Source organism: Urocitellus parryii, unplaced genomic scaffold (genome assembly GCF_045843805.1).
Source record: "Urocitellus parryii isolate mUroPar1 unplaced genomic scaffold, mUroPar1.hap1 Scaffold_118, whole genome shotgun sequence".
NCBI classification, from domain to species: domain Eukaryota; kingdom Metazoa; phylum Chordata; class Mammalia; order Rodentia; family Sciuridae; genus Urocitellus; species Urocitellus parryii.
The window spans coordinates 122,528-140,769 of NW_027551893.1; positions in this window are offsets into that span (position 1 = coordinate 122,528).

Below are 18,242 nucleotides of genomic sequence, written 5' to 3' on the forward strand. Positions count from 1 at the left end.
AGGGGGCTGAGAGTGGGAGGCGTTGTCCTCCACTGGCCAGACTGACACTGGGCCCTGTCCCCACCCCCACTGTGAACTCGGGCAGGCAGAACAGCTGGCGGGGGTCTGGGGGTCAGGGTCGGAGGTGAGCCACCAGGGCACAGCCAGATGGGCCAGCCACAGGCGCCGCAGCTCTGCCATCAAGTTACAGGAGGAGGAGGGGTCAGAGGTCAGGGCTTTGGAGCTCCCTGAGGTGTCTGGAGGTGTCTGGTGGCCTGTGTGTGTGTGTGTCTTCACATGTGCTCCTGGTGTGTCCCCGTGTGCCTGTGTCACGCTGTATGTATGTGCAGCAGCCTGGGGGGGAGTGGTCAGGACTTGGAAGACAAAGAGCCCATTATAGGAAATTCAGTAAGAGCCAGAGCCCCAGGGGTCTCCATGAGGTCACCTCCCTGGCCCAGGCCCACTAGACTGGCCCGCAGGGGTTCCTCATTGAGGTGACACCTGCGTGGCCTCTCGGTTCCCACCAAGTCCTCCCGTGCTGTCTCCTGGGCTTCCTTTCCAGCTGTGGGGACTTCAGACAGGGGCCCATCTGTTCCCAGGCCTAAGGGCGGCAGGTGGGTGGGAGCTGGACCTCTTTCCCAGGCCTGCTGGGTTGGAGGCCAGGGCCAGAGGGGGAGAGGACCCCACTCCCCACCTGGGGTGAGGGGTGACGGAGGAGCTGGGCGAATGAGAACTTCAGACACTTTGTTGGGGGTGCTGGGCCAGCCGGGGCTGGGTCAGCTGGGGCTCCGTCTGCAGGAACAGGAGAGCACGTGTCTCCGCACCTGTTAACGGGGCTTTCCAGCCTGAGCTACTCTCCTGGGCTATTTTGGGGGTTCCATGGGTGTCTTGAGTCCAGGTGGGCGTGTCCTCTAGTGGGTGGTTGTCTCCCTGCCAGTTGTGTGTGTGTACATCTCTACTCCTGTGGGCTTGTTTGTGTGTGGATGTCAGTGCTCCTGTGGGTGTGTGTCAGGCTAATTGTGTGTAATCACAGGTGGATGTGTGAGCCAGTATATGTGGGTGTCTTAGCATTTGTCAGTGTCATTGTAGTCTGTGTGTCAGGCAATCATGGCTTCCCCCCGACCCTACCCCTCCTACTACAGTGTAGTCCTCTGGGAGGACAGGGATTTTGTTCTCATTCACAGCTGCATCCCTGCCTATGTTAAAACTGCTGGCACATAGTAGATGTTCAATAAACAGTATTGCGTTGGTGGACATCTGGGATTTCTGCATATCTGTGTCATTCCCTGTGGGTCTGTAGCCAGTATGCATGTGTTATTAACTCTGCATTGGTGCCAGTGCCACTCTAGATGTCCAGGTGCGTAATCAAGTGTTGGGGTTGGAGACTATAGGTGTGGGTACCGTGTCATGGTGGGTATCTAAGAGGGTCAGTTTTACTATGGACAACTGTGTCAGTGTGTGCAGCTGTGTTCCTGGGGGCTTTGTTCATGTGTGTGCCAAGACTCCTGTGACCTGCTGTCAGATGCCAGTGTCCCTGCAGGCCTTGTAGGGTCTGAGGGAGTAGCTGAGTCCTTGTGCATCACACCTCTGTGCACATGTCCCAAGTTCTGTGCATAGTGGTGTCTGAGTATACCATTGTTGGAGCCTTTATGGGTCTGTGGTTGGCACTGTGACTCTGGGTGACAGTACACAGGTGACCATGTGACCGTGGGCATGCCTAGGTCTGTGTGTGCAGTAGAGAACCGTGTATCAGGATCGGGTGCAGGGCTGAGTCTGTCTACCTCATCTGGTGGTGGCTGCACGAGTGGTTTGTTGGTTGGTGTTTTGCGGTGCTGGCTGCGGCGCTACATCTCAAGCCCATGGCCACAGGTTTTGGTGTGGCAGTATTTTCACGCATATCAGCCTGTCCCAACCCTCCTGCACACGTGGCAGCTGTTGTGGGTGGCCGTGTGTACGCGTGTCATCGGCATGATCTGGGGTGGAAGGAGTACTCATGGGCATAGTGTGTGGCTTTGGGGGTCTTCCTCTAGGGACTTAAGCAGTCTGATTGTGGTGCAGCAAATGTATCTGAGTAGTGGGGGATGGGTGGGAAAGAAGTGGGGGAGCCGGGGCGAGGTGGTGGGGGACTTAGCCCTTATCAGCCAATGAGGTATCTTCTCCTTCCCCCACCCTCAGCATGCCCTCCAGGATGAGGTCCCCGTGAAAGGCACCCTGTCGCTTTAAAAGGGCTCCCCGGCAGTGTGACTCGGGGTCATTTTTCCTTTTTCTGGCCAGTTTTGGAGAGCGGGTTCCTGTTAGCAGATCTTTGCCCCCGAGAATACCCTTCGGCTGCCGCCTTTAATGACAGGCCGGCGGGCGGCGGGCAGGGGACGCCGGGGGTCCAGCAGGCCCGAGAGGGGCTCCTGCCTGCTGGGTCCCGCCAGGCCAGCGCAGGCCCTAGCGCCCGTGAACTTGGCCGGGGAGGCTTCCCGAGGCGCGGCCGGGCCTCTCGCAGCCCGGGGTTTCCGGAGCTCCGCCCGCCCTGCGCCCCCAAGAACAAAGCTCGCCGCCGGGCCGGGCCTCCCGCGGTCAGGTGCGGGGCGACCCCGTCTCCGAGCTCGCCCAGGGCGGGCCTGGCTGGCCTCTCCCCGGCGGCCCCGGCTCCCGGAGGCCCGTCCCTTCGGAGGGTCGGCTCCCGGGCGCCCCTTCCCCGCAAGGCCAGCGCGGGCCTCCCCGCCCCCTTCCCAGCCGCAGCAACAATGGAGGGCCGGCCGCAGAGGCCGGGCGCCCGCCCCGGGCCGCCAGCAGGTGCGCTGGGGGCCGCCGCCGCGCCCGCCCGCCGCCCCCCGCCCGCGCGTCCCGGCGCCCCCGGCCCCCGGCCCGCGCTCACCTCCTCCGGGCGGCCGCCGCATTGCCCCCTCTTCCTTCCAAAACCCGCCCGGAAAAGCCCCCCGAGCCGAGGCGCGGCACGGGAAATTGCATTTCGGCGGCTCCGGGCCGCCGGGCGGGGGCTCCCCAGGCCGCGGGCGGGGGAGGGGGCGGCGGGGCTCGGCGCCGGCTCGAACCCGCGGCCGCCGCCGCCCGCCCGCCTGTCTGTCTCGGTGACGTGCCCGCGCTCCCCGCCGCCGCCACCCCCCTCCTCCCCGCGCCGCGCCGGGCGGTGGGTCCAGCCGCGGCCGAGCGCGCCCGAGGCCTCCAGTCCGGAGCACCGGGACACACGCGGGGATGCCAAAGCAGCGCCAGGACGCAACTCCCGGGGCCGGCGCGGGGGACACGGGGGCGCAGGCGGGCACCCGCAGGGACCCAGACGCACACAGACCTCAGAGGCGCAGGGGGAGCACACGCGCACAAAGGCACGCGGGCCACAGACAAGGGTGTGCAGGGGCTTCAAGGCACAGACACCCGGGGGCAGTGACAGGCCACACACTTGGGGACACTCGGGAGCATCGGACCATGCCAGACACACAGAACCCTCTTTGGGGGACAGGAGGATATGTTTTTAGAATGGAATATGCATAGGATTCCCCCGGGGTACTCAGGGCTCAGACACCACAGCCACACAACCACACAACATATACACAGAAGCCCCCGCCCAACAGGGGCACAGCCTTGGGAAGATCTGACACCCAAAACACCCCAACTCTGATGTTCACATAAAGCCACAACCCCTCCATAGACACACAAGGCATGCGGTTTGGGAGGTACACAGACACAAAGTTCACAGCCACACAAATAGACACACAGCCACACAAATAGACACACAGCCACTCAGGGTCCAATGGGCCAGAGGCAGAAGCACAATGGAATTCATACAACCAGCACCCACAAGACCCCCAGCAGGTCCCCTGTGTCATAGGGGTCCACATGGACACAGACAAAATTCAGGGCACCTGGGAACGTGTGTACCTGGGAGCAGCAGGCATAGGCGGGGTGCGCCAGCTGCATGGGAGGTGGATGTGCTGCTGCACACAGGCTGCACACAGGCCGGGGCTCCTGGGATCTCCCTGAGGTGTCTTCAGACAGTCCCACACCCTGAGACACACACAGCTACAGTCTCCAGGGCGGGAAACAGACACAGGCTGAGGCCCCTGCCAGGTGCCTGCACACAGCCCCCCCACTCCTCCTACACGCTCGGCCCCTGCCCACGGCTGTGGCTGGTGGGAAGAGGCCACAAGGGCTTCCTGGTGGGTTCTGGGCTGAGGGCAGATCCTCCTGGAGCCGTGGCGCTGGCTACCTGGCCTTACTCCTCCCTTTCCTTTACCCCCCACACCGTCCCGCACAGTCCCGCCTCAGTTTCTTCTAGACAGGTCTCCATTGACACTCTTGCATATAGAAAGCCAAACCTTAGCTGCCCCAGGAGGGTGGATGTCCCCAGAAATGAGTGCGGTCTGGCCCTACTCCATACCCAACGCCCGCCCCCACCAGGACAACTCCCTGAGGTCAGGGGGCGCGTGGAAGGGAGAAAATTAACAGAGCTGGCGCTCCATCTCCATCCTCTATCTGGGCAGGGGGCTGCCCAACTTTATTTGAGACTCTCTTTCCCAGTGCTGGGAAGACGTCATCTCCAACTTTTCCCAGTTCGCCAGTGAAAGGAATACTGCCCTTTTTATAGACAGACCACTGAGGCCTAGAGATGGCAGCCCCTTGGCCAAGGGAGGCCAACCTGTCAGCCCTGCGCCCAGATTCGGTAGGCCTTTGCTGACCTCTTCAGGGATGGGCGGGCCCTCCTGCCTGCTGAATTTCCCCTAGCTGCCAGCAGGGGGCGGCAGACTCCGGAGCCCTGGGTGCTGTGGGGCCAGGCTGGACTCAGTTCTCACCCCCCCCCACAGCCCCCCACCCCCTTCGGCAGCTGAGGACCCTGCCTGGACCTCCCCAGGATGGAACCTCCATTGCCAAAATGCAGAGGCTCCAGAAGGAAGGAGCGCTTCTGAAATAAAGCCCCACAGAATGGACATCCCACCAGTGCCCTCCCCTGTCCTTGTGCCTCGTATTTGCAGGGGCCCGAGGGCAGTTTGCATTCCTGGGCCCTGGACCCGTGGCTTGTCCACCCTCCGTTTCTCACCTCCTGAACTTTCTGAATATCCCCCGGCCCAGGTCAGGCCGGGAGGGCCAGTCGGGGAAGCCCCGGTGCCCAAGACGCCTGGTTCCTCTGGGCGTGGGAACTGCCCTCCCCCACCACCCTGTGCCGGGGCCTCTGCCAGTGCTGACTCATAGGGGGAGCCCAGGCTGTGACTCACAGCACCTCTCCCAGAGAGATTTCCTGCCCCTTGCCACCTCCTGTCCCCTTGGGGGTCTCCTGGGGGACCTAGATGTGGGCCTGGTGGGTGTGTGAACCAGGCATCCTTCCTCAGCTCCATCCACGCAGAGACCCAGCCCCGAAGTCCCCGAGGCTGCAGTCACTGGGTGGGGGGTGGCTGCGTCGGGGCTCCTGGGCCTGGCCAAGATGTGCCCAAGATGTGTGTGTCTCGCACGCTTAGGAATCAGCCAAGAGGAAGCTTTGAGGGGGCGCAGCCAGACTGTGGGGGCGCCTTCCTCCACACCCCACTGGATCCGGGGCGCAGGCGCTCTAGGGCCAGAACCAGGCCCTGGCTTGGAGCTCGCTTCCTTAACCGCAGTCTAGCTCCTCCGCCATCTTCCACGGCTCCAAACTGGCTGTTCCGTCCCCCCCACTGCTCAGCCAGAACTTTTACTCCCAGATGCAGTCCATTAACAAGACCCGCTCCTGCCCCTGTCACAGCATCTAGAATCCTGCCAGCTCCAGGGGCCCCATCTGGGCAAGGCCAGCCTTGACCTCCCTCTTTCTGCCCCCAACAGTCTGTTTCCCTCACAGCCGCCCGAGGCTACCTGTGGACACCCAAGCGCGGTCCCTCCTGCCTCTGTTGGAGACCTCCGTGGCTCCCACCTCAGTCAGAGCAAAAGCCAGAGTTGTCCCCCCCAGGAGGCCCTGCTCTCTGCCCTGCGCGCCCGGCCCTCACATTCTCCACTGTCTTCCCCGCTCTGCTCCGCAGGCCAGGCCTCCACTGCACAAGACAGTCCAGCTCAGGACCTGCGCACAGGCTGTTCCTGCCACGTCCCTCTTCACCTCCTCCACTCTCCACCATCACCTCCTCAGTCAGAGGTCTCTGAAACTCCTCCTCCTTGCCCTCTCCTCCCGCAGCCCTGTCGCCTTTGAACAGTTTCCCCATCTGCCTCGTTTCTTGTCTGTCTGCTCCACACACATGTCAGCTCTTCCAGGGCAGGAGCAGGCACCTAGGCAGGACCTTGGTGACGTCTGCTGAATGGATGTCTTGGTAATTGCCATGTCCCCAGTGAGTCAGGGAACAGAAGACACACAAGACCTGCCACACAGCTACAGCAGCACACTGTCGAGTTTCCAGGGCTGAGAACTGGAGGCACCCAGCAGAAGAGGGGAGCTGGGGAGAGCTGGGCGCGGCGGCATGGGCCTCAGCAGGAGGCTGAGGCGGGAGGCTGAGGCAGGAGGATCACTTGCCCAGAAGTCCTAGGCAAACCTGGGCAGCACGGTGAGACCCAGTCTCTCTCTCTCTCTCTTTTTTCCTAAATTTTTTTAGACGTCTATGGACCTTTCCTTATTTATTCATTTGTTTTTCTGTGGTGCTCAGAATCCAGCCCAGGGCCTCATACGTGCTAGGCGAGCGCTCACCACGGAGCCAACCAACCGACAAGCCAGAAAGGCCCCCGGCTCCGCCCACAGGGAGGGGGTCCTACCACAGTGTCCTGCTGGGACCCTGGAGGTTCCACAAAATCACACGGTGGCAGAACTTCCCCCGACTCAAGTGTCTCAGAGCCCTCGGAAGGTTCTGGGCATGTGCACGGGCGATGCGGGTAGCAGGAGGGATAAGAGAATGTGGCTGTCCAGGGGAGAGGACTTTGGCCTGGATTAGAGCTGGGGCCAGGGACAGGTGGGAAGGGACAGCTCAGGACTGCAGTCCCCAGCGTGGCAGCAAGAACAAAAGCCAGATCTGGGGGGGACAGCTTGGAGAGTGTCTCACAACAGGACTGAGAAGAAGAGGACTCAGAGGAACGCAGTGTCCCTAGGCCAAGGAGGAAGTGTGTAAAGGTGACAGCTGTTACACTCAAGTCCAGGACAGTGACAACCGAAAAGTCAGCCCGATTTGGCAGTTGGCATCGTGGTGTGATCCTGGGCCACCTCAGGAGTGAACAGGAGAGAAGCAACAATCATGGCACCCAGGACACGGGGAGCCACACACGGGCCATTGGAAGTCACAGGTTTTCCTCGGGGCTGAGGACTGAACCGGGGTGCTCTACCAGGGGGCCTCACCCAGCCCTTTCATTTCATTTTTAAGATAGGGAGGTCTCTTGCCAAGGCTGACCTCAAACTTTTGATCCTCCTGCCTCAGCCTCCCGAGTTGCAGGTGTGTGCCAAGGTGCTTGGCTTAATTTGCAGAATTTTTAGCAAACACATTAAGAAAAAAAAAAAAAGACACAAGTAAAAATCTTTTGAAGAAAAATTTTTTTGGTACCAGGGAATGAATCCAGGGACACTTCACCACTGAGCTATATCCCCAGCCCTTTTTAATATTTTATTTAAAGACAGGGTCTTGCTGAGTTGCTTAGGGCCTCCCTAAATTGCTGAGGCTGGCCTTGAACTTGCCATCCTCCTGCCTCAGCCTCTCAAGTTTCTGGGATTACAAACAGTGCCTGGCTGCCAGCTGGAAATCTTAGTAGTACAATTCATTTAACCCAATATATCCAAAACAGCATAACTTCAACACGTAATCAAGGTAAAAATTATTAACTGAGCTATCTCATAGTTCATTTTTTTTGGTGCTATCTTCAAAACTGGTGTGATTTTTATTCTTGCAACACATCTCAGTTTAGACGAGCAGTGTTTCAGCTGCTCAGTCACCACACGTGACCAGGGACAACCACACTGGAAAGTGCAGATCTTCAACATGACCCCATCCTGTCCTTGAATGACACACCTCTCTTCTTCCTAATCCCAGCTCTATCCAGGACTGAGCCAAGTCCTCAGCCCTTTTTTTTTTTTTCTTTCCAATTTTGAGGCAGAGTGTCACTAAATTGCTCAGAGCCTCACTAAAGTTGCTGAGGCTGGCCTTGAACTCCAGATCCTCCTGTCTCAGCCTCCCAAGCTGCTGGGATTACAGGCAATCACCCCCATGCCTGGCTCATTGTGAATTTTTTCGTTCATTTCAGTTTGTAAAAATAATGCACTAAGACATGATTTCATCTTCTTCATAGAAACTCGTCCGCCAGTGCTCAGAGCGGTACTGTTTCCCTCAGCCCCCAGTCGGCAACTCCACCACGGGTCGGTAACACAGTGGGGCCTATCCACGTCCTGTGTTGGTCCCGGTTGAAGGAAAAGGGAAAGAAGGCAGTCCCAAGCCGCACAGTATGACTCCACTGATACATGGAGACAGACAAGTCCCTGCAGGGGAGCGACTACTGATAGGCTTGGGGCTTCATTTTGGGGAGATGAAACGTTCTAGAATGGATTGTGGGCCAGGTGGCGGACCCTGGAATCCCATGTACCCCAGAGCCCAGGAGTTTGAGACCAAGCTGGGCCATCCAGAAACCCCGTGTCTCAAAAAAATGAATGGAGTAGTGGTGTTGGCTGCTCAAGGCCATGGGCATTTTTAAAATATTCAATTGTATTTAATAAGTCAGCTGCACGACGTGGGGATTGTATCTCAATAAACCTTTTACTTAAAAATATTTAACCCTCATGGCCAAGCGTTGGTGTTGTTTTGGGGCCCTGTGGCCTCGGGTCCTGGCCCTGCTGACTCTCCCACACCTGAGATGGGGGGAGGTCTCAGGGTAGAGGAGGAGGGGAGGCTGGTCAGGGGGGTCCAGGAGTCTAGGATGCCCCCCGAACCCCTTGTCCTGCGGTTTCCGGACTTGGAAGCCCACGCGTCTTGCCGTGGTTTCTCCAGGGCCCCATCTGAGCGGCCTGGCCGCCTGTGTCCTTTCAGACAGCTTGACTCAGTTTGCCCACCGTGCGCGTGGGCCCTGTGCGCCTGACCCTCCACTGTCCCCCGAGTGAGTCACGCCGCCTGGAAGCCCCCTCCCTGGGGACGCAGGGCTGGCCATGGATGGTGACTTTTCATAGACGTGGCGGAAGCAGGCTGGCGCCTCCCAGCCCAGGCCAGGCTCCTAGGGGCAGCCCAGCAGGGCCTCCCCGCACAGCCCACCCCAGCGAGGGCCAGGGGGCTGGGCCTGGGGGGTGGGGAGCTGTTCTCAAAGAGCCTTTGTGGGAGCGGCTGGGGGGGCTGTCGGGGGACCCCGCCCTGAGTGACTCACCCTCATTGCTGGGCGGTGACTCATGCCCAGCCCCCGCCCGCCCGCCCAGCAGCAGGTGCTGCCAGCTCCAGCCTCGGGTCGGGGGCCTCAGCAGCCGCTCATGCCACCCTAACCTGGGCCTGGGACCCGCTCCCACTTCGGGGTGCCCCCCTTACCCTGGCCTTCTTGCCCTCTTGGGTATGGACAGCGGAGGAAACCTCTTGCACCCTGTCCCTTGGGGCGGCCGACGTGGGTACTGGGGTGTGCCAGCCCCCCTGCACCCACCGAGCCCCAGGGTGCTCTAACCAGTCCCTTAGCCGAGGGCTTCGTGAGATCGCAGGCGATGCGCCAAGACGGGCTATCCAAAGGGGCATCATCAGGTGGCGAGCCCAGCTGCCTCGTGGAGGCACCAGTAAGGGGCACCGCCTGCTGCCAGGATGCCTCCATTTTACTGATGGGCAAACTGAGGCTCCGGCCCTTGGGCCGCCGACCTCGAGAGGCTGGGCGTGATTCGAACTCAGAGCCCGGGCCTGCTCGCCGCCTCCCGCCGGCCCTGGCTACCACTCGGGGTCCCGACGCCCCCGCCGCCGGGCCCCTCCTGCCGCCACCGAGGCCAGCCCGGGCCGGGCCGGGCCACCCGCCAGCCGGGCGCCGCGCCCGCTCGCATCACGCCGCGGTGAGTCACCGCGCGCGCCGGCCCCGCCCCCCGCGCCAACAAACAGCGCGTTGCCCGGCAACGGCCGCCGCCAGCCGGTGCGGACCGGGGTTCGAGCCTCCGGCCGGGGTGGGAGCTGCCAGGGGCTCGGGGACCCGGAGAACGTCCCCAGATTAGGGCCCGAGGTCCGGTGTGCCGGGAGGTGGGGCGGAGAGGCAGCTGTGGTCCTGGGGACGGGGCTCCGCAGAGGTGGGTGCTGGGTGGGGACCCACCGGGTAGTAGCCATGGGGCGATGGGCGGGGTCAGAGGTGGAAGAGGGGTCAAGGTCCCTTCCTAGAGGGATTTGGGGAGCCTGTCCAGAGTGCGATGGCAGTCCCGGGTTGGACTGGCTTTGGACTTCTTGTTGTCCCATCCAACCCCTAAACAGCGTTTAAGGAGCGCGGGTTCCCAGCTCTGTGGGTACGCACGTGGGCTCCCAAGTCATTCACTCAGCCATCCTAGCACAACCAGGCCCTGTCCCCATGCCCGGCATCGTGAAAAAGAAAAAGGAAAGCTCACCAGCTCAGGTGGAGAACCAGTGTCACTGCCCCCTGCCAGAGGACACAGAGCCCAGGCAGGGTGATCTGGGCCCCTGAGTCCCTCTCATGAGACTGCATGTCCCCTCTTGGTGGCAGTCATAGCCCTGGGAATCTTCTTCCAGGTATGATGATGAGGGCCAAGTCCACACTAGAGCTTGGGTGGGATCTGCAAAGGGGTGTGTGTGTCTGTCGTGAGGGGTGCTGGTGGGTTCCTTGGGGACTCTGGACACAGGCACAGAAAGGCCCTGCCTTCCAGAGGCTGGGTCAGGTCTCCTTTCAGACTGCCACACTATCTTAGGGCAGGGAGAGGCTACCCTGGGAGCCAGCGTTAGATCACCTCCCCCTGGGCTACCCAGCACCCCATAATAGTCACCACTCAACTGGCCTCTGGTAGAGGAGTGACCAGCTACCTGAGAAGTCTCTGCCTTTGTACCATTTAAGAAATATTCGGGGGGGGGGGGCTGGGGTTATGGCATGTGGAAGGCTCTGGGTTCGATCCTCAGCACCACATATAAATAAATAAAGTTACCATGTACAACTACAAAAAAAATATTTAAAAAAAGAAATACTCAGAGGCTGGGGTTGTAGCTCAGTGGTAGAGGGATGGCTTAGTATGCCAGAGACCCTGGGTTCCATCCCCCATACCAATTAAAAAAAAAAAAAACCTCAGCTGGCCCCAGCGAGGTTCACCCTGTAATCCCAGCCACTCAGGAGGCTGAGGCAGGAGGATTGCAAGTTCAAGATGAGCCTGGGCAACAGTGGCCAGCAGGCGGCTAGAGGACCTGGGGGTGTGGCTCAGTGGTAAAACACCCCCGGGGATCAATCCCCAGTAGGGGGGGCGGGGGGGGGGACAAAGGCACTTGACTCAAAAGATTGGACAAGTCTCTCAGTCAGTCTCATAGTTGGGTGCAGGGAATGAACAAAGGATAGGGGGTTCCTGAGGAATCTAAAGTCTACTTGAAAAAACCCCATGGATTCAGTGTGTAAATGGAATCACCCCGAGCCGGTGTCCCAGGTTTTATCTGGTAGCCCCACTGGGGGAGTGTCCCCGCATCCTGGCCGACGGGCACAGCACCCTGATTGGGCGAAGCGCTCTGCGGGGTGCGCGCCTCCTTCCCGAGGTCCCGCAGGTGGCCGGGCAGGTTTCCTGAACTGCCTACACGATTGGCGGGCGATGGACCTGGTGAGAGCCCAGTCCATCAGCGACCCCTCTTCCACGGGGTCGGGCTGCGACACGAGGGCCTTCCCGAGGCGACAGACGCCGCGGCCCCCTCGCGCAGCCTGGTGCAGCGCCGCCCGGTGCGCCCTCCGGCCGGGACACCGGGCCGTGGGCGGCGGCCTCAGGGGGCCTCCCCTCCCGGCCGAGGCTCGACCTCGCCCTCTTCCAGCCGGGAGGCTCCGTCGGCCCGGCCGGGGGGAGGGGGCCGGTTATTTTTACCTCCTCCCGGCAGCGGGGCGACAGGAAGTGAGCGCGGCCGCCAGATGTGGAGCCAGGCAGCTGGGAGCAGCCACAGCTGGACGGGCGGCCGGCAGGGCGGGGGCGGGGCGTGCGGAGGGGGGTCCCCGGCCTCGGGTCCCCGCTTTGTTCCCGCCGCCCCTGCCACCCCTCCTGGTCCCCCCCGCCCCCAGCCCCCACCCGTCGTGGCCTCGCTGTCCCCCTTCTGTGTGCCCAGTCCCCTGGGTGCTCAAGGGTTCCCGGGCGGGGACGGGAGACCCGCTCTGCGCTCTGGGGACTCCCGGGTCCCAGCAGAGTTGGGGGCGAAAGGGGGAGACGGCCCTGGTCGGGCCTCGCCGCCACCGCCATTGTTTACCCCTCGGCTGCCTCCTAGGAAACTTAACCCGCCCGCGGTAATTTTATTTGGGAACTTCGGCCAGTTACCATAGCAACCCCCAGTGACGTCAGAGGGGCTGGGGCCCGAAATCCCCGGGAAAGGGGGATGGGATCAGGAGGGGAGACCCCCAGAAGGGCGCCTCCTTAACCCTGCGCTTGCCGGCCGTCGGGGAGGGCTGCCTGAAATGACTTCAATGGGGCAACCCCCCAACTCTGGCCCAGCGCCAGGTCAGGGTGGCAGGCCAGGCCTTGATGTCATCGGGGGCTGGGCGGGTCTGAGTCAGCCCCAGGTGGGGGCTGGGCCAGGCCTGGGGGCTAGTCCCACGTGTGACCCACCCCAAGGTGCCCTGAGCCACTCTAGAACTCTTCTCTGCGAAAGGGATTCCGGGCACCTGACTGGGGTCCTCCCAGACCCCTGAGTCCTCTCTGCCCCTCTGAACCCTAGGTTAGGGGCAAAGTCTTTCCTGGTGCTCCAGACCCAGGCGTGGAGTTATTGAATGGAAGGGTTAGTGGCAGTGAGCTGGGGCCACCACATAATGTCCTTCCCCGGATGTGGGGAGTGGCTGTGCCCCAGGGAGGGGGTAGGGATTCGGTGGTGGGATCCTGGCACAGTCCATAACACCGCCAGTCGCCTGGGCGACCGGAGGCAGGGGCCCTGACTGACATGGAGAAGTACAGCCGCCAGCCGGGGGCTGGGCTGGGAGGAGCCACCCTTAACCACAGTGACGTGGGACTTCCTCGGCAGGGCCTGTTTGATGTCTCTGTATGCAGCGTTGCCATGGGGCCCGGCAGGCGCCCTGCGTGTGAGCCAGGGTGACCTGTGGGACGCCTGGGCTTGTCAGGGTCCCTGACACGGCCCCCACCCTGGGCCTGGGTGTACCTGGTGTAACCTATGTGTACAGGCCTGTCCAACTTCTACCATGGGCCAGGAAGTTATACATTTCAGAGTCTCCTGACAGCCGCCAACTGTACGTTTCTTGTCCCATTTTACAGATTAGGAAACAGAGGCTCACAGAGGTTTGATAATTTGGCTGAAGATATGCAGCTACAAAGTCAGGGAGCAGGGATCTGAAGTGTTGTTCTTCCACTCCATCAGACTGAGTTCCTTGCTGTTTCTTGAATACGCTGGGCATGTGCATGCCTCAGGGCCTTTGCACTTGCTGATCCCATTGCCTGGAACTCTCTTATCCCAGTTATCTGTGTGGCCCCTCTCTCGAGGAGAGAGACTAAAGTCCTTGTACAAATATCACCTCAGAGAGGCCTTTCTGGACCTAGCCCCTAACCCTTCATTCCCAACCCCCCTTCTAGATCTTCTAGCCTGTACCACTCAACACACTAGAAGTTCTTTATACCCTTCTATCTGCTTATTCTGTTCATTTCTCCCCATGGATGTCGGCTCCAATAGGGCAGAGGTGGTTTTTTGTCCCCGTCTCTTGTGTCCCCGGTGCCCAGAATAGTGCCTGGCACACAGCAGCTACCCAATGAATGTTTATGGAAGGAACAAATGGGCAGGCCACTTGACCACTTGACCTGACCTCACCCTGTCCCTCCTCCCTACCTGTCATGACCAAAACCTCAGTGGGCCAGTTTGGTGAGCCCCGTCCCCTGGGCTGCAGTCCCTGGGTCAATCAGCCGGCTCGGGGCTTGGGCACGTGGAGGCAAACGTCAGGAGACCCAGAGGAGGGCTGGTGGCCAGGCAGGCCCCTCCAAGCCTGGGCTGAGGGACGCTCCTCAGTGGCTGGGCACCACATGCCACATGTGGGGAATGACCCACACTGGATCCGTGACCCTGGGGAACAGGTATCCCCAGGGGCCGCGGAGGAGGCGTTTCGGGATTGCATAGATGGTGGCGTGCCTGGGGCTGGACAGCAGCTCTCGTTCTGGGTGGGAGTGGAACATTCCGGAGGAACGGCATGGTGGTGGTGGTGGGGTGCTACAGAGGCGCGCACTGCATTTGTCATAACGGGTGGCTCTCCACCTGGGGAACCCTGAGTTCCCGTGAATGCTGGTGCCCACGTGATGGTCCGCTGCGGGCAGACCCAGGCCCACCTGGGAGCACCGAGCTCCTTTGGAACTGCTCAGGAAGCCACGTGGCGCAGCCCCCACCTTCCGGCCCCACCCTGAATTGGGGAATTCTGTGCCACCCCAAATCCTCGCCTGGGGCCCCACAGGATGGCTCTGCACCCTCCTGCCCCAACCTGCCGGATCCTGCCGTCTGGGCCAGCCTGCCCCTTGGGCCCCACAGGGAAGAAAGCCCTGGGAGCCCCCCAGGGCTGGGCCCCACGGGGTGGCAGCTAGGTGTGGCTTCCGCCCCTTTCCCCATCCCAAGGAGACCCACAGCAGGAGAAGGCTGAGCCGAATGGACAAAATGGGGGACCCTGCAGAGGTTCTGGGAGGTGCGCTCTCTGAGGCACCCAACCTGTCTCCCCACCGGCCTCTTACCACCCAGGAGGTGGGAGCCGGCTCTGTCCCGGGAAACGTGTGGGGGGGGAATCCCCCAGAACCTTGCCACCGGGTCTGGGAAGGGCTCTCCGGACCCCCACTGCGGCATGATGGTGCTCCTGGGGATGGCAGGGGTCTCTCGGCCTTTGTCCTGTCCTGTGGAGGGCGAAGTGGGAGGGCAATGTGGCAGCCGAGTCCCCAAGGAGGCTGGCTTGGCTGCAGAGGGCACCCCGCCGGCCCCTCCTCTCTGAGTGTTGTTCCCGGCCCCCCACCTGGGCACTGGGCCAGGCCCTGAGGCAGGGCCCCGTCCTGGGGAACAATGCCGCCGTGTTCCTCCCGGTGGAGGGTAGGCCAGAGGATGAGGGAGAGGGAGAGCCAGCCGGCAGGGAAAGAGGGAGGAATCCTGGGCCTCTCTCCCTGGGATACTCTGGGGGGCTGGGGAGTTTCCCAGAGGTTCCTGGTGGGTGGGGGAAGGGTGCCAGGGAGCCTGGGATGAGGGAGGGGACCCAGACCCCGGGACCACCAGGCCTGGAGTCAGTCTTTTGCAGGGCAGCAGGAGAGGGCTGGGTGGGATAAAAGAAGGGACTTCCTAAGGCTGGGGAAGGTGCTGTGGCAGTGGGGATCCCTGTTTGGTAGGATCCCAGAATACCGAGGCCCGAGTCGATTCGGGACAAGGAGGGAAAAAGTTGCGGCTGAGTTGGGGACCGGGCTGAGTTGGGGGGCCGAGGGAGAAAGTGGGGGCGGGCCGCCTCGGGGGCACATGACGGCCGCCCGCCCCGCCCCGCGCCCGCCCCCTGCCCGGCCGAGGGGGGAGGAGACGGGGAGGTTTTAAAGGCGCTGGGGCCGCGGGGCGGCCAGTGAGTGGGGTGGAGCGCGCCTGCGTCTCGGCCCGCGGCCCGGGGCGGCGGCCGGAGCCGGGAGCGCCCGGTCCTCTCCCCCGGGTAAGTGGGGACCGTGAGTGGGGACCGAGCGCGCACCAGGGCGGGCGCGGCGCCGCGGCGGCGGCAACTTTTCGGCGCCGGCGTCGTGGGCGGAGGGGGCGGGCGCGAGGGGGGCGCCGCGGGGACCGCGCGTCTGGCGACGGCCGAGCCCCGGGCGCCCCCTGCGGGTGGGGGAGGGGCGGCCCGCCCCTCGCTCAGGCCCGGGGACGTGGAGGGAGGCGGCCGGCGACCGGCGGGGCGGGCTGGGGGCGTGCGCCCGCCTTGAACTTGGGCCGGGCCGGGGCGGCTGTGCGGGGCCCGCCCCCACGGGGTGCCGGTGGCCCGCAGCTCGGGAGGCTTGGGAGGGGGCTCTCCGGGTTCTCTGGGGACAGTAGTTCAAGTTTTTGACATGTCGCCCTGGGAGGGGAGGAAGGCCTACCGCTGGGGAGGGCCGAGGAGCCGCAGGGCTCCGGGATGTCTCCTGCCCCCCTGTCCCCTCTGGCCCAGGAGGGAAGGGCTGGCTCAGGGTGCCTGGGAAGGGACAGGTTTGGGGGACTCTGCCGGGCTGGCTCCCCAGCCCTGTGCAGCTCAGGGTCCCTATGCCCTTGGGCTGCAGGAGGGTGAAAGGGCCCAGCTGAACCCCGACCTCCCTCTCCTAGCCCCAGACGGTTCCAGCCTTGGATTGACTGCCACCAAGGCCCCCAACCCTAACTGACCTTCTGCCCAGCCAGGCTCCAGATCCATGTCCTCTTGGATGCCTGGTGGTGCCCTTGTTCCATGTCACCTGCCCCCTCCCCAGCTCCAATCAGCTGTTGGCTGGTGACAGGGGGTCTGTGCGGGGAGGCGGGCACAGGACCCCTGGCATGAGGGGTGTCCTCTGGCAGCCCTGTCTGCTGGCCCAGGCTGGAGGCGCACCGACAGGTGCCCGGGCTTAGGGGCGAGCTGACTGAGACACACCCTGCCGCTGGCCCACGCACCGCGCCTGGCCAGCCTGGGCCTGGGCACATGTGTTCGCAGGTAGCCTTCAGGCGAAGGCCCTGGCCCTGGGGCCAGCTCTGTCCTGGCACCCCGGGGGCCAACCACTGCCCTCTGTCCTGGTGTGATGTGCTCTGGGAGCTCCCTCAAGACCCCAACCAGCAAGCCTGTCTGTAGGCCTAGAGGGGCCCTAAGGGAGCCGTCGGCCTGGCCTGGGGAGGGCACGCGCACACATGCGTGACAGGGCGTGTCCGGGCCGGGCCTGTCCGTGCTGGCCCGGCTTCCCAGGCTTCCCCAGATTCCTGCTTGTCCAAGAAAGACAGGGGAGGCGGACCTCCAGGGGTCCTCCTAGGACCCACGGCATGACACCCCTGCCTAAAGCAAGTGGGTGACAGATGTGCCAGGCAGCCTCAGCTGCAGGGCAGGCCCCCACCCGTCACATTCCACGGGGAACAGGCCAGCAGGCCCCTGGGCACAGTGGGGTGACCTGACTGCCGTGGGCCAGGTGGCGCTTATACATCATGGGGCATGAGTTTGCCCTTCACCTTGGGAGGCTGGTGGGGGGCGAGGGGTTCCCTTCTGGAGTGTGTAATGCTGCGGGGAGCCCCTGGGGGTCTTCAGATGACCCCCTTCAAGGGCTTCTTGGGTGCCCTGGATGTGCCTTACGCCAGGCCGGGCTGCTCCCTTCAGACTTACTGTGTGACCCCAGAACCTGCTCTGCCTGCTCGGTTTTGGGGCTGTAAGTGGGGAGTCTTCAGAGACCGGGTGGAAGGAGCCCCTCTTGTCCTTGTCCCGGGCCTCGACTTCAGATCCCTCGGCGGCCCTCTGGCCACTTTCCCTCCTGCTTGCAGGTGTCCTATGCGGACATAGAGGTGTGCCTCGTGTCCCTCGAGATGGCTCTGCCTTCAGGGCCGGTCACCTGGGCAGGATGGGAGTGCAGGGCCTGGGCGTGGGTGTGAGAGTGCTTGGGCCAGGACCCCGCCACACTGGGCGCGACTGAGTCACACTCCAGCGGCGCCTTGCCCCCGGGGGCTGGAGCTGGCGCCACCCTGGGTGTGGTCACTGAGCTGTGGCCCTGGGCAGAGCAGGGCTGGGTGGTCCAGGGCTTGGGGCGTCGTGGCCAGGAGCCAGGAGGTGCCTTCCGAGATGCCTCGGCCTCCCCTGGCTTGGGCTCCCATGGCCACCCCGACTGCGGGCGCCCTCGCCCTGGGGAGCCTTGGGTTCCCAGGGGAGGAGGGAGCCCGTCAGAGCCAGCCACCTGGGCTGCGGATGTGGCTCCGTGGAGGAGCCCCTGCCCGGGGCCTGGGCGCCACCTCCAGCACCAGAGAAAGAAAAAGGCACCAGTGACTGTCCTCGAGGCCAGTGGTCCCGGAAAACCAGGCCAGGGCTTGGAAGCGGACCTGTCAGAGAAGGTGGGGGTGGGCCTGCTGGTGGCCGAGGGGAGGGCTGGGTGGGTGGTGAGTGCGGTCTGCCTGGCTCTGGAGGACGGAGAGGAGCCCTGGGCGGCGGGGGCGGGGCGGCTTTCGTGTTCCCCTATTTATAACAAATGATTCAGTCCCCGTCACTCACCCTTCCTGAGCCTCCCCCCTCGGCCCTGGGTGGGC